The sequence below is a fragment of the Pituophis catenifer genome, unplaced genomic scaffold (genome assembly GCF_029215685.1).
Source record: "Pituophis catenifer annectens isolate HBS135680 unplaced genomic scaffold, rPitCat1.0.hap2 SCAF_3, whole genome shotgun sequence".
In the NCBI taxonomy this organism is placed as follows: Eukaryota; Metazoa; Chordata; class Lepidosauria; order Squamata; family Colubridae; genus Pituophis; species Pituophis catenifer.
Genome location: NW_027256883.1, coordinates 148,738,679 through 148,755,047, shown reverse-complemented (window position 1 = coordinate 148,755,047; position 16,369 = coordinate 148,738,679). Strand labels below are relative to the sequence as shown.

Genomic DNA, 16,369 nt, shown 5'->3' with positions numbered 1-16,369 from the left:
ATGAGTATACTTATAGGACTTACAGAACTACTGCCTATCATTTCTGTTTCATCTGAGAGGCGATGCCAAGGTTCTCCCCTCCTACATGAAAGTAAAGGGTGGGGTCTAGGAAATGATCCTTACTATACTACACTATACTACACTATAGAGTAGCATACTCCTGATGTATGTAGGACTCTCAGTTTGCCACCTTTTCAAAAGGTGCTAAAGGCCATACTGTGAGACAAAAAGGAGCTAAAGGCCATTCTGTGAGACATATAGGACATGCTGCCTTATTGGTTGGAGTTTCCATAAATCGTGTTTATTCTATTTTTAAAACGCTGGATAACTATATAGGGATTGTTTAATTATACTGATATTTTTTTTCTTGCTGTAAACCATCCAAAGTCTTCATGCAGTAAATAATTAGTGTATAATTAACAAAATAAATAAATCATTCCATTGTGATAAACATTGGACTTGATAAGAAGATCAGCAGTGTTTGAGGAGTTGGAACCCCTACTTCAGCTTCTTGAAGTTATTTGGCGATAGGATGTCAGAAATTGTTCAGCCTGTTTTTCAGGTTTTACAGGCAGGAATATAAAAATTGAGGGCTTCTAGGCAGTAACTGCTCTCATCCCTTAAGCCTTAAATCTTTACAATTAAAAAAAAGGTTCTGAAATTATCATTTGGAGAGCCTGGGGAGGGGAGAGTTCCTGTAGAATCTGTAAAATGGTTACTCCAAAGCATAAAGTTCAGAACTCTGCAATCATAACAAGGACAAACAACATTGAAAAGAGCATTAAAAAAGGTGGTCTCCCCAAAACAAAATATATTTTAGTCAAAGATCGTTCTAAATTTTCTGTGGGATATTTCCAAGGCTCTTCATGTTTTTTTTTTAAAAAAATACACATCATTTAAATACAAAACGTCATAGAAAATAGCATTTTCTAGATTGTTAGAATCTAGAAATACAGTCCTGTGTTCAGTGGCAGTATGTTTCAGGTAATATTCTAAATTAAATATAGGATAGGTTTCACCATTTTGTGATCCTTCTACAGGTATCCAGGTGGTTATAAGTAAAAGTCCTATCAGAAGTGCACTATCATTCCAATTCACCATGTTTGTTATTTCTGTGGTATTATTCTGAGATACATTTTTATATTGCTTACAAATTAATGGTTTAATACAGATTTCAACTGAGGCTTCCCCGATTGTAGATTTCAATTAGGTATGCTGTCTGTGCTTGCTCTGTGGCTTATCTATGTATATGGCAATCAAAGTGGAAGCAGAAATAGACAATTACTTAAAATATAGATACTTGGCACCCCAAACCAGAGCTTCCCAAAACCACTGTATATAGATTTGTAAGTTCCAAGGACTACTTATATAAATTTTTCTTGATTTGTTATTCCAGGGCTCAAAATTGGGCACACAGAATTGAATGATGTCAGACAAGCATAACGATCCGTTTTATGATGACAGCCTCCAGTCTCTTTTGGTCTATATAAATTTATTGTTTATATGATCCTTTTAAAAGCAATTTTACTGTGTTTATTGAGCTGCAGTGTTTGAACCATGGTGATCAAATTGGTTTATGATAAATATACTCAAGAAACTTATGTTGATAATTCATTTTTTAAAAAAATATTAATGCTTATTATTGTAGTGTTTTTTACATCACATAATTATGTGGAATATTGACTGATACATATCTAATCTGCCTACTTCTTGATTTCCTTACTCACAGAGAACTATAAATATCGACATCTATGAAATACACATTCAGTCAGATTTCAGAATAAATTTGGTGTTTTGATCTGGATAGCTATTGGGCAATTGAAATGTATGACAACCTCTTTTAAAATACTCAGTCTATGGAAGTATTTCATTTAAAAATTATCTATTATCACTACAGTTTGCTAATAACATTCAGAATCATCATTATTGATAGATGGACATTATATTTGTAATACAACAACATTGAATTTATTGTGTTTACTTATAGCACAGTTACACTAAATTTTCAGAGATATTTAAGTCTATATATAATTGGTTATCAATATTTCACTAAATTGTTACTAAAACCATATTTTCGAAGAGAACAAAGTGGACTAAAGTGTCTTCATAAAGGTTTATCAATTATAATTACATACCGGTATATTATTTGTAAATATTGTCTGCATGGATGCACTATCCAAAAACATTCTGATTTAACAAAAAATGAGAGCTGAACCATTATCACACTTCTGTTTTAATTTTATTATATATATTCAGCCAAGAATCCTTCAAATTATTTGTTTTCTTTCCAATTGTTCATTGGTTCTTAACAATTTATATGGTCATTACCTTTATTTTCCATTAAACTTCAATATTCAGTAGCACTGAATTGACAAATTTTGAACACACACAGGATATAGAAATCAGGTATGATTTATTTAACAACAGTCTCGCATAGCACTGGATGGTAGCATCTTTCATAGCATTCTGGTCCCAGGTGTGGTCATAAATCAAGGACTACCTGAATTTGTATGAACCTAAGTTCAATTTCTTATCTGATTAAAGACCAAAAGCTTGGAAGGCATTTTAAGTAAAGGTAAATTTATTTAATGTACAGATGATTGGAATTGGCTTTGGTAATTTTACTAATTATAATTATTCAAAACATATGGTACATGAATAACTGATGCAATTTAATGCATCCTTCTCTAGCCTGGTACCTTTCATATATATTGGTGTGCTTACCTACAAATTGTAGCCCAATGAATCTTACGGCTACCCGTTTACTTAGGCATAATAGACATTTGAAAACAGCTTGGAAATAATGGACAATTGTTGTTATTAACATTTGTAATTGTATAACATAACTTTTATACAGTTTGCTCAAGAAAAGAATCCAGGAGCCGCCTAGGATGAAAATATGTAGTTTTAATTTTTTAATATTTCAATTATTTTTAGGCCTTCTAAATTAATTTTTAACAGGGTTTATTCACCCTTGCTTCTTTTTTAAATTTTAATTTTTAGATACTGTTTTTAGAGATTAAATAAATAGGAAATGTGGAGTTACCCCTCCCCCCCAAATAAAATGTTCCTAATTTGACAAATTAAGTCTGTAAATATGAGGTAAAAAAAGCCTTATTGTGGTTCTTGCTATACTTTCTGGCGAATATGAAATAATGTAATGAATGGATAAAGATATAGCTTAAAAAGGATTGCTAAAGAATATATTTGTCATTTTAATCAAATGGATCAAATAGTATTATTTAATTATCCTTTAATAATGTTCTACTATATTAATCACTGCAGATAATGGAATAAGATGTATCTAAATACAAGTATGTAGTATCCAAAGCTCTTGTACAAGTACAGTAAAAAAATAGTTTATTCTATACAGTACTGTATTCACATACCTCTGAATGTAAGTCCCATTGAACATAATGTGATTGATAAAATAAACATACCTTTAATTCTTTTATAAAATAGAGTATAATTTCATTAAACATTCATTTTTTAAAAAAGACAACAGTATAGGTCTATGTAACTTATTTATATTTGTATGCTCATATATTACCTGACTGTAGCACAAACTATGTAATTAGGAACTCAGAACAAATTTAGCAAATCAGCATGTTTGTATAGTATGTGTTTTATATTTTTTTGTTTTTATAAGGTATGAATTGCTTAGTGTGCCATATTATTTCAGAGAATATATTGTTTAATTCAAATCTCAGTGATTTCATTAGCATTAACAAGTGCAGCTGTATAGTTCAGGGAACTCCTCTATCAAAACTATTTCAAGAAGCAGGACTAAGATAATTGTACATTACAAATCTATACTGATGTTAATAACTGTTTGACTCAATTTAGCACCATTCCTTGCATCCATATAGAGCCATAAAACCATTACTGTAACTGCAACATGCTTTTTTGGGTGGAGGGGGAAGAAGCATTATATTCTTCCAGATGTAGCAAGGAAAATAAGGCAAATTACCAAGCTACTGGATGAATTCTAGATAAATTATTATGCAGATCTATATTCACTTTAGATGCAATGCAATATCAAATTGCAGTACAAATATCAGCATCATGTAAAGCATTGAATGACAAACCCCATAATCATATGGTAGTGAACTTAAATTAAATAAAGCTCTCAAAGTTAATAACCAAAACACATTAATGGAAATATTGAGCTATTAGGAACATGAAACTTTTGTGAATCATCTGATTCTCATTCCATCCCTTAAAATGGCTCTTTAGCAAAATTTGTTACTTTTAAAGATCAGGGTGTGCAAAATTAATGGTATTTAAAACAACATATACGGTATGTGTCAGATGGTATGGATTATTAGTTTGGAGTAAATTATTATTAGGAATGTTATCAGCATCTTAGTAATAAAAAGAAATGATCATATTTGAGATTTAAACTATAATATTTAGGATCTTACATATGAAGACTGGTATCTACATTTTTACTCCAAAATCATTCATTTTACTTCTAGATTCCATAAATTGGAATAGCCAATGCTAAGAAGAAAATTGAATTGTGAAAGAACTATTTTCCTGTCTGCAATAGCCATCTTGTTTTCTTTCTAATCAAGAGTTAATAACGTTTTTGTAGCATAAATTTTATCTACTAATTTCATGAATGCCATCTTATTCAGTTTACAAATCAGACAAAGGGGAATTCTGCACAAAATACAAAAACTGACAATTGAAAAGCTTGGACCTTGCAAGTACTCCATGGCCGTGTTGGCGCAGTGGTTAGAATGCAGTTCTGCAGGTTACTTCTGCTGACTGCTGGCTTTCGGCAGTTCGATTCTCACCGGCTCAAGGTTGACTCAGCCGTCCATCCTTCCAAGGTTGGTAAAATGAGGACCAGATTGTTGGGGGCAATATACTGACTCTGTTAACTGCTTAGAGAGAGCTGTAAAGCACTGTGAAGTGGTATATAAGCCTAAGCACTATTGCTATTCAGCACTTCATTCTGATTGGACTCAACTCCCTTCAGTTGAAGATCCTTGAACTTTCAACTTTTGATCAGTGCTGGGTTGCTACTGGTTCACACTGGATTGGGCGAACCGACTGCGTGCACACACGAGCGAACCGGTAGCGACGGGATTTGGAACCTGCCCCTGCTTTTGATGATTTTGAAGTGTTTAAAAATAAGGATCTCGTTGTTTGACCTTGCAGATGCCGTAATATTTCTATTCTTTTTTGTCTATTCTTTTTTTTCTTTTTGTGTTGTGTTTTTGACTATTTCTGTTTTATTTTTGGCCTTTTTAGTGGTAAATACAAAGGGAGGAAGAAGAACAGGGGGCAAATATTTATCATTGCCCTCCTTAAGCCATCCCCTTTTCTTTTCCAAAGGGGATCAGTGCTGAAAAATAGGCATTTGACCAAATTTTGATGGTATGTTCTCAGAATTGCCCACTTTATAATAATTTATAATAAAAGAATATGCCAGTGTTCTTACAATAAAAGAATATACCAGTGTTGTACTTTTTATATTTCTGGACTGTACATGTTTTCATCCCATTATGTGATTAGCTTGGCATCCTTTTTTCATGTTTCATATCTTTGACTTCGTGCAAGATGACTTAGTTGAGTGAGCAACAATATTTTTAAAGGCACTCTGGAAGTCTTGGAGTGGTCTCTTATTTTTTTAAGTGATGTCTGACATTGTCTCTTGATTTGAATCAGAATAGAGCTGGAAGGGACCTTGGAGGTCTTCTAGTCGAACCCCATGCTCAAACAGGAGACCCTATACCAGGGATGGCTAACCTTTTTGCCATCGTGTGCCAAAAGTACGGGGAGCGGGGGGGTTGTGCACATGCGTGCCCATACCCATAATTCAATGTGCCCCGGCCCCCCCACGCATGTGCACACAACCCCCCTACACTCCCCACGCTTTTGACACGTGATGGCACGGTGGGCCCGGTAGATCTGTTTTTCGCCTAGAAAGCCTCTGGAGCCTGGGGAGGGCAAAAATGGCCTTCCCCAACCCCTCAGAGGCCCTCCAGAGCCCAGAAACAGCCCATTTGCCAACTTCTTGTGGGGCCGGAAGGCCTGAAAATCAGCTGGCCGGCGTACGCATACACACTGGAGCTGACCTAGAGCAACGCTCGCGTGCCCACCAATATGGCTCCACATGCCACCTGTGGCACGCGTGCCATAGGTTCGCCATACAGCCCTATACCATTCCAGATAGGTGGCTGTCTAGTCTATCCTTAAAATTTTCAAGTAATAAAGCCCCTACATCTTCTGAAGGCAAGCTGTTCCACTGGTTAATTGTCCTCACTGTTAGGAAGTTTCTTTTTAATTCCAGGTTGCTTCTCTCCTTGATTAGTTTCCATCCAATGAGAAATGGATGAAACACGATTAATGCCTTAGTTCTAACCATAACCATTATATTTAGATTGACAACATTTGAGCATATTCTACCTACAAAAAAAACAACAACAAATGACATTATTGAATCTTGAATGCCTCTCTCTTCTGGACCTCAGAAATTATTTAAATTCAAAGGAAGTTTGGGTTTCAGACTTCTTTAAAAGTCTTCATTTTAGACACTTTAGATCTTACACTTGACTAGAGGAGGACAACTGTCCTCTAATCCTTTAAAGTATCCTGAGAGAAATGTAGAAGCATTACTGCAAAATAGTTTCAAACTCAAAGGCTGTTTTTCAGTGGTGGGTACATTGTGAATACTGCATTAATTATTGGTTTTTAATAGAACGTTTATGTCTGATGTTTTGTTTTATTTATTTTTTAGTTTATTCAGTCCTCACCCCGTCCTGATATTTTAGTACATCTCATTCTTCCGGTGGAGAACTAAAAATTGCTTAGAGAAGGAGTTTCCAAACTTTTTTATATTTTGGAATCAATTAAAAATATTCCCAGAACCCGTAATCAAAAGGGAGTGCCCAGTGATAGAAAACCAGCTGTATTTGAATGTTTTGAATGTATTTCAAGAACAAATTGGAATGATGCTTATATCTATATATACGTTTTCTGATGTTTTGAAATTCATCTCTATTGAGTTCTGACATTGTTGAGCGTTGTGGTTGAAATATAGGTTACTTCTTCTAGAAATCTGGAAATATACAAGAGATTGGCCAACGTAGTATTTTTATTTATTTATTTACATCCTGCTTTTATTATTTTTTTTAAACTCAAGTCTATGAACCTAATATTCCTTCTTCTGCTTATTATCCCTACAATGATTTTCCTATCTTGAATTTTGGAATATAACCTATCAAGTGATTGTTTTTTTAATAGACATTTAAAAAAAATCTTTAAGTGATTCAATCCTGAAAAATAATTATTTTTAGCAGTATGACTCTTTGTAATTGTTTTCAAATTATATGAAAATAAACTTAAATTTTAAAAGTCAAATTGGGGGGGATCTAGATTTATTCTTAATTTTGGGGTGCCATAATTCATCATCAGCTTCTTGGCAATGTTATAATTCCAGTCAGTGTTTTAAACTGCTTGTAGTGCAGATACCCAGATAACTTCTAAATAGCTGAATTGTTCAGCTATTTCAAAACATTTGAGATTAGTACAGTGTGAAGTAATTTAAAACTATTGTACGGCAATTAATTTAAATAACAGAGCTCTGCATATGTCTAGAAAGCCATATAGAGCCAATTGGAAGCTCTCTAAATTTTTTAATGATCCAACAAATTCAAATTGTATTAAATTCATAGACATGAATAATGTAAATCAGTTGTAAGGAAATAACTAATAATTTGAATTATTTTTATGAAATTCACTGAAAATAACCTGAAAGAAGGAGTAATATAATGTAATTAATAATAAAATGAGAATGTATAATGGAAATCAGCAATGTTTACCCATATGTTTTGTTGTGGCATTTAAATATTATGTTTGGATTTTATTTGGGGAATGCTTAGAAATTAATAATCAGTTTATTTCCTTTCTCCCTAGCATTATATGTATGGCATAGTTGAGGAATAATTAACTGTGAAACGTTTTTTACCAATGAGAAAAAAAGTCTAAAACGGTTTCTAGTATTTAGTATTTGCTACTAAAATAGTGGTGGAGGTGGGGAAATAATTATGATTTTGCAAAGGAAAATGCACCATGTTACTGAATCCAGTTAGGGTACAGTCTTTGGTGACAAATATAATTGTGACTCTTCTGCCATGGTTTACAATCATTACAGCAAAAGAGTAACTTGTAGAGGAATCTTTTCGCAGAACCTTCATTGATGTATTAGAATCCGTCCATTGATGAAGCGCAAAAGTCCCTTTTCTGCATAAAACCAAGCCCCACCTACCTTATTATAGAATCCGCTTTATTTTTACTTATATAAGTATATCAGCTGTCTTCCCTTTGGATTTGAAACAACCAAACAATATTCTGTTGGAATGATTGTTAGTTTCTTTTTGACACGCAGCTCGAAAAAAACGACTTCCAGTCTGGACAGTGGGTGCTAAATGAAAAGTACCGTCAATACTCTGACTCCATTCAGCTCTGCATGGCAAAAGCTTAATGCTGGTTTATTGCCGGGAGAATATTTGGATTTTGAGTCCTATCATGTCGGCAAATTCAGAGCAGTGGAACTGCAGGAGACTGAAAGGAGGCCCCCTTCAAGAGCTCCTTCCTTGAAGCTGTACCTTTCTTTTAGACAGTTGTCATTATCTTTGTCTAAAGGTCACGGCCAAATTGAATAAAAAGAAAGCTGTGTGTTCCTGTCGCTGCACAAAGGCAGTATTGACTTTCCTAATCCAGTTTGCCGAGGGGTGAGAGAATTAAATTAGATATCTAAGCACAGAAATTGAGAGCCTTTGAAAACAAAGATAAGGAGACAGGCTGTATTTGCCTCCCCCCTCTCTTCTTCTTCTTCTTCTTTTTTCCCCCCTCTCTCTCTTTCCCTGGGAGCACTAGGCTCACAATTTTGCAGGTGTGTCATCTGATCCATGGCTTGCATCGATCAAAACTGTGCCAATGCATATTTAATTAGCAAGGGGACCCTGGATGCATTATGGCCATCATCCATATATTGAATGGACTGTCAGACTTTTTGAATGCTTCCCAAACCCCCTCTTGCTTTGTTGTTTGGGGAGCTTCTGCATTTTGTCTGAGCGGCCAAAAGTTTCTTTGTTTTTAGTTGCTGATGCATACAACACCACTGAGGAGAATACAAACAAGTGAAGTCCTGAAGTGTTTATTTTGTCTAATGGGAAGGGAGGGGGGGTGGGTGAGGATTGAAAACCTGGGCTTTAATTCCTTTGGGTAACAGATTTTTACCCAATTGAATTTTTAAAAAAAAAGGGGGGGGGGAAACAGTTAAATGGGATTTTAGACTATTATATTCAAGATAAAGCATTTTATGACAGCTTTAATTAAATCATGAATTAATGCCGCTGCTGCACTTTTCCCTTGTAATAAAGCAAGGGAAAATAACTTTTTAAAGTAAACATTGAAGTGTATTAAAAGATGGGAACAAATCTTTCCTCTATACACACAGACACACACACACACAAACACACAAACCAATAACCCAGGGCCAATGCATTTAATGCTAAAATGAAATAAGTAAACCCTGAGCCCAATTTTACAGATATATATATATATGTATGTATATGGCATTCTGCTCATGATTGTCCTCATGTATCGATTCATACATCATGGGTTGCAATAAGGATTCCCCATGCACAAAAGCTATTCCAGAGTTTCTGGGAACTCCTTTTTACAAGACAATTCAGACAAAGTATTGCTTGCTAAACAGATGTAATACACAAAGTCTGCTCAGAATAAAGGGCAGCAGACTGTGCACATGTTTTGGTTCCATTCAAACTCATCCGCACAGTCTAGCTAGTTGTTTTTGCTCATTTGCTTAGGAGCTGGCTTAGCACAGTTTTCCCGGTAAAGTAAGGAGGAGTGGGAGGCTGGAGGAGGGGTGGGGGGGGGGGGTGTAAGGCCACAAAGGTTTGCTGCAGGGACTCCTGGGAAGTATATTTGCATACATCTTCTCACAAAGGCTGACTGCTTCCTGGCTTAGACAGAGTGTTGCCTGATAAACAGACTTAACACACAAATGTCTGTCTGGAATAAACAACAGCAAGCTTTGATTTACATTTCTATTATCAAAGATAATCTCTTTCCCAGTGTATGGGAATTAAAAAGCCTGTCACAAAAATGAGTCTGGAATTGCTGTGATTTTACTACTATGTCAAACTCCCTCTCCTCCCCCCACCGAGGAGCTGATGAGATACAGTAGAGGGAACAAGAAAAAAATTAGGCATTAAAGATAGCAATAAAGAACCTTAACCCAAACAGTGGAATATATACGAATATCTCTAATGCAAAAATAAATAAATAAATAAAATAAGTAAGTAAGTAATAAATAAATCTGGCCTACATTAATAGATGATAAGCAAAGGAATCTCTCACAGACTTCATTGATTTGCACCTTGGTGGAGGGATAACACTTTAGATTAGAAGGATATAATGATTAACTTCAATGGGATCCAAAATCTCGCAGAGCATGATTCCAAACTTTTCAGCTCTTTGTGCTGCAACTGTCCTCAACCCATCTGCAATGGCTATGGATAATAGTCTCATCCATCTGGAGGATGGTGGTTTTGAAAAGGCTACTATAAGTAGATCAAACAGGAAGTATGAATGGTGCGATTAGCCAACAATACCCCATTTGCAGAGAAAAGGAAATGGTTGACGTATTTATATTCAGTCAATTTATCGACCTTCCACCAATACCAATATTCTCAGGGTGATCCACAGCAATAAGAAATAAACCATTAAGATCAAACAATCATTTAAAAGTTAAGAAGGTAGATAGGACTGCCAACATTATAAGCTTGATAGCATTTTATGGGCGTATTCTCTGTTCCACATGTAAAAGGGTTTTTTATCTTTAAAAGCAGACTTATAAAGTTTACAGTATCTAAATGATTTGTAGCAAAATAATGATTAAATTTGTTTCCAAAAAAGGGACTCTTTATGTTCAGGTAACTTTCTATGGTTTTTAAAGAGGGATAAAATTTCAAGGATTTTGATATAACATTACTGTGCCTATGAAAGTCAAGAAATTCTGTCTGAAGACTTCTTAGTTTCAGAAAATCTGAAATGCTTCATCAAAAATAAAATGCTTGACACATCTCTAATTTTCTCTTTTCCTTTTTATCATAGAAAATGTTTGATTCAAAATAATTTTTTGCAAATATATTGCTGCTAGTACACTTACAGTGATCTCTGAACACAACTCCTATGAAACAATACATATAACTGTTGACTAACTTGTTCCATAATATTTCAGCTTCTAACATGTTTTAAAAGTGCAGCCATCAAATCTGGCTAGGACTAGATTTCTGTATAAAAATATGCTATAACTCAAATTGTTATTCTTCACTATAATGCCTCTAGCTCCATCTGTAGTAAATTACGTTGGGCACAATCCATTTTTAAATTCCTTTTTGCAGGCCAGTCATGGGTTTAACTTTCTTTCATTGAAATTAATGAAATGCAAACTTTTTTTACCCTAATTACATCACGTGAAGTGAACTCTGCTATTTTGTAGTTATTTGTGTTTTTAACATTATTTGACCAGTGGTTAAAACTGATTTGAAAGAGATTAATATGTTAAACTTAAATTATTATGTATATGTCCAGTGGCTTTAATTTTTCCAGATGGTACTTTTGCTTGTTTTTCTTTCTTTCTGTATAGGATTGAAAATTAAATTTTACATTTAATTTTATCTAGAGCTCTAAGTGGTGATTTTATCAAAATTGCATCTGAAATGTCTTTTTACTTTTATTATTTACCTGTTATTATATATCCATCTTTTAAAACTGCATTTTTACATGCATGCAAAGGGTAGAGAATGCAGGTGCAGCTAAAGATGGCTCACATTGATAGATTTTTAGGATGGCTTGAGGGAAGAGACTTATTTATAACATTTATGATATTAATTACATCCTTGGAGTCTTGAGACCCATTCTTTCATTTCTTTTATAATAACCTGTAATAACAAGTCTTTGGAAATGAGATGGGAAGCATGTGTGCATGTCAACAGTCTAACTCAGGACCATAACATAGCAGAAAAGTCCCCTTGGTTAACTTTTAATCCATCTCTAGGAGAAGTTCCATCTCTTAGTTTTAAACTAAAGGAAAAAAAATTCTTCATCCTAGCTAGGTATTCTGATCTCTGCACTGCTACAGAGCATCTACATAATTAAAATATAGTGTGACCAAAAAAAAAACCCCGAACCCTGAAAAAAATACTGCAAAAATAGGTAGCAAAATATTAAACAAGAAAAGTCAAAGGCCTAGGCAAGGATACAACTACCTTGAATTACTGCTCCCAGTAATGGCACCACAATTAGGGCTCCTTTCAAGGATCTTAAAGATCAGATTAGTACATGCCAGTATAAATATTCTGGTACCAAAGCATTTTTGGCCTTCTAATTCAAAAATAAAATAATAAAATACGTTCAAAAGCAACAAACAACCAGTACAGTTCATAGAAAATAAGCATAATATTTTCCATGCTTTCTTGGGTTGTCTGAAGGTTCTCTATTAACTTCTAAAAAGCAATAGAGAGGAAAAATGCAAAGTAATGGATTATTGTGCTATGCGGTTCTGTCTAGGAAAGGATGAAGCTGTTTTTTTGGTGACAAGCTGAATATAGGAATATTCCTTAAACTCCACCTGGAAAATGCAATCCCTTCAGTTTCCTCACTTTCTGTACTTGGGAATTACTTACACTGCTCTCACATTGTCAAGATTAAGTTTCTGTTCACTGGCTCTCATCCAGTTCATTTCCTTCTTCTGGTGTTATCTCACCTAGTTGAGATTTGAGAGATATAGCTGGGTGTCATCTGCATATTGTGGTCAGTGTGATCAAAAGCAGCTGAGAGAAACAGGGAGGGCGGAATGACATGCTAAAGATAACATGTAGTCTTCGTATGACTTCTGTCCATGTAAAAGCAGACATTTCCTGTTATAATTCTATTCTTATTTAAGAGAGACAATGAAGTTCTTGTTTAACTTTCTGAGTACTGTATCCGGTAAGTTTTCAATGATATGATATCAGAAGTCAAATTTTAAATCTCTGCCTTTCTAACATGAAAAAAGGAAATCCTTTCTCTTGCTATAAACACAGACATTAGATTGTTCTAATAAATATGCATTATATGGTGGAAAATATCAGAATCCAGAGAACTTGTTATTGTGATTATTTTTTAAAATGAAAATGTAGCAGAGAAATGTTTCTTAAGCTATGTATTATATACAGACACAATCACAAACATAAACCCTGAGCATTGTCACTGATGATCCTGCTACTCTTTCCTGAAAATTGTTTTTTTTTTTGAAAAGAGGATTTTTGGCAATCACTAGAGCCCAAATGAAGTATCAAAACAGGATGAATGTTGAACCAGCTACTAAGAGTTTCTTTTTAAATATCTTATTCCAGAGAAGGATAAAATATGCCATTGTAAGCAGGCTCATACAAACCATTAAAATATATAAACAGTGTACTAAATATATGGAAAATGGATTACTTGTTTAGTAATTCATTCTATTTATGTTGCCTGATTCCAAAATGAGAGTCTGCGTAGCTCACAATAATACAACAGAATAAAATATATATGATAAGAAGAGACGTAAAACTAAAAACCATAGTAGAAAACAAGAAAAACAATGAGATGGTAAACCTGGCAACAACTCAAACATACCACATTGAGTGGGAAACTCCAGCCACCCTATGTCTGGGAGAATAGCTAGGTCTTTATGGTACTCTGGAATGCCAGCAAGAAGGGAACTATCTTGATCTCAAAAAAGAAAAGAAAAGAAACATCAAGTTTTAGAGGGCGGGTGCTGAAACAGGAGACACACTTCCTGAATTCTTATAGATGATAATATTTGATCAATATGGAACCCAGAGTGCACCAGTCCTTTTGACTCAAACTGAACAGGCAGACATATGGCATGTAGGCGGTCCCTCAAATAACTGCGTGCTATTTCATGCAGGGCTTATAAAGTCATAATCAGCTTTTGAATTGTACCAAAACAAGCTGGCAACTTGTCAAGCTGTCAAAAGCAGTGGTGTCCTATGGACATGCCCAAGTATAACCATCATTGCCCACAACTGGGCCAGTTGAAACTTTCATGTGATCTTCAAGGGCAGGGCCCTGTAAAAGCATATTGCAATAATTGAACCATGAGGCATGGGTGGCTATCTGAAGAGCTTCATGATCCAGAAAAAGTCATAACTTATCAAACTCCACCTTGATGGAGTTTAATCAGTCTAGTGACTTTTGGGGAAGGTCTGCTCATGTTCTTCCTGTGTTTAAAATTACAGGGAAAGACACTGAACCTCAACCACACTTTGAAATTATTACTACTAATAATTTATTATATTTATACCCCTATTTAGATTTAATAAGAATAATATAATCAACATAATGCCAAAAGATTAGGGGGTTGTTTAGAGTCCAGAGAAGAGTAACAAAGATTAGAGGAGCAGAGGCTAAACAGTACAATGAACAGTTGCAGGAACTGGGTATGAGAAAGAGAAAGTCTAAGGCTGATATAATAGCAGTCTTCCAGTATTTTATGGGCTATAACAGAGGATGGGATCAATCTATTTTCCAAAGCACATGAGAGCAGGACAGGAAGTAACAGATAGAAGCTTAACAAACAGAGATCCAACTCAGAATTAAGAAGAAATTTATGTCAGCGAGAACAATCAATGGAACAGCTTGTTTTCAGAAGTTGTGGGTGCTCCATTACTGGAGGTCTGTCTATAAATGGTATGAGCTCATTTGTCTGAAATGGTATGGGCTCTCCTTCTTGAGGGGGTTGGACTAGAAGACTGCCAAGCTTCCTTCCAACTCTGTTATTCTGTACTGTGTGTATGCTACCTGGCTCCTATTAATCTGGATGTATTGTAAAGCACCTTTGTGTCACTTAGAAGATCATTGAACAGAATTTTATTTCACCAACCCTTCAGTCCACGTTAAACATTGGCATTCAGCTTGAGGGAGCATTTGTATATGATGGTTGTCTTTAAATATTTTAGTGTATCATAGTCTGCCGAAATTATTCTTATTGGGGGGGGGGGGGTGAGACTATAAAAACTATGCAATAAAATCAGTAAATATTCTGTTATTTTTAAAAAACAAATACGATGGAACTGAATCATAATCAGCATGAGACTTTATACCTTTGTCCCCCACTTGATCCCAGTTTACATTGTGGGTTGAATATACACATACCCTACACCAGGGATCTTCAACCACTGGTCCGCGGACCAGTACTGGTCCATGGCCTGCCAGCAATCGGGCTGCGCAAGCAAGTGAAGCCCCATCAGTGGGATGCAGGCAGCATGCAAAACCATGCCCCATCTAGTTCATGGAAAACCCTCTCTCCACAGAACCGGTTCCTGAGGCCCAAAAGTTGGGGGCCACTTCTCTACATTATCCAGAAGTCATCTTTTTATTTAGCCAATTGCCCTTTGATAAAGCAAGAGGCTGGTAGTTAGGTTTAATTCGGGAAATTGGTCTCTTCCCTTCCACATCCTTTATTGGTCTGAATGAAGCTCAAATGTTCTGTGGTTACTTTTAAGTTTAAAAAAAAAAAAGGTGGGGAAACTAGCTATTAGCTACATTTAAAAAAAAAACAGATTTCCCTGCTTCTAGGAGAAAGAAAAAAATATTACCGCCATTTAGTTTTCCTAGCTTCTTTTTCAGACTAAAATTCACTAAGAAGGATCTAAATTAAAACACCCTATTCTGTATTGTTATAGAGACATAGGAAATTCATATAAATATGAAAAATGTAATATTTTAATAGCAAGCAGTTAGCATGTTAATGAATATCCTCTCCAAGGGAGAGGATATTAAGAATATCATCTTCAGAAATATAAATTTTAAAAAATAAAAATATTAGAAATGTTTTTTATATATTAGAACATCATTGGAATACAAAGCCCAGGTCTTCACTTATAATACAAAAGTAGTCTTTGAGTAATGATCATAATGGTGTCTGCCTGTTAGTCATAAGTTGTGATGGTTGTAAAGCTGGACCTGTTTTTACAACCTTTTTTGCAGTGGTTGTAAAGCAAACACTGCAGTTGTTAATCAAAACCATTGTTTGCTATGGGGCATTTTTGCCAAAAAACAGAAGTAAATGGTTTTGACAAAGACGTCATAAGTCACATAACCAGTGCAAATGGCCATATGTGCGGACCAGTTGCCAAGTTGCCAAAATGTAGTCACAAGACCATGGTGGAGAGTCTGACTGTTGGAACTTTAGAACCAGGTTGTAATTATTTTTGGGAGGGAGTCTATTGTAACTTTGACAGTCAAGAACTTACACCTGTATAGGCTTTGAAGTCTT

The 16,369-nt window shown here is 35.0% G+C and overlaps 1 protein-coding gene across 2 annotated transcripts in view; it reads left to right on the top strand.

The window, feature by feature from the left end:
• NFIA (nuclear factor I A) overlaps positions 1-16,369 on the top strand; it is a 312,833-nt gene that overhangs the window by 179,413 nt on the left and 117,051 nt on the right. The gene's annotated exons all lie outside the window — the stretch shown is intronic.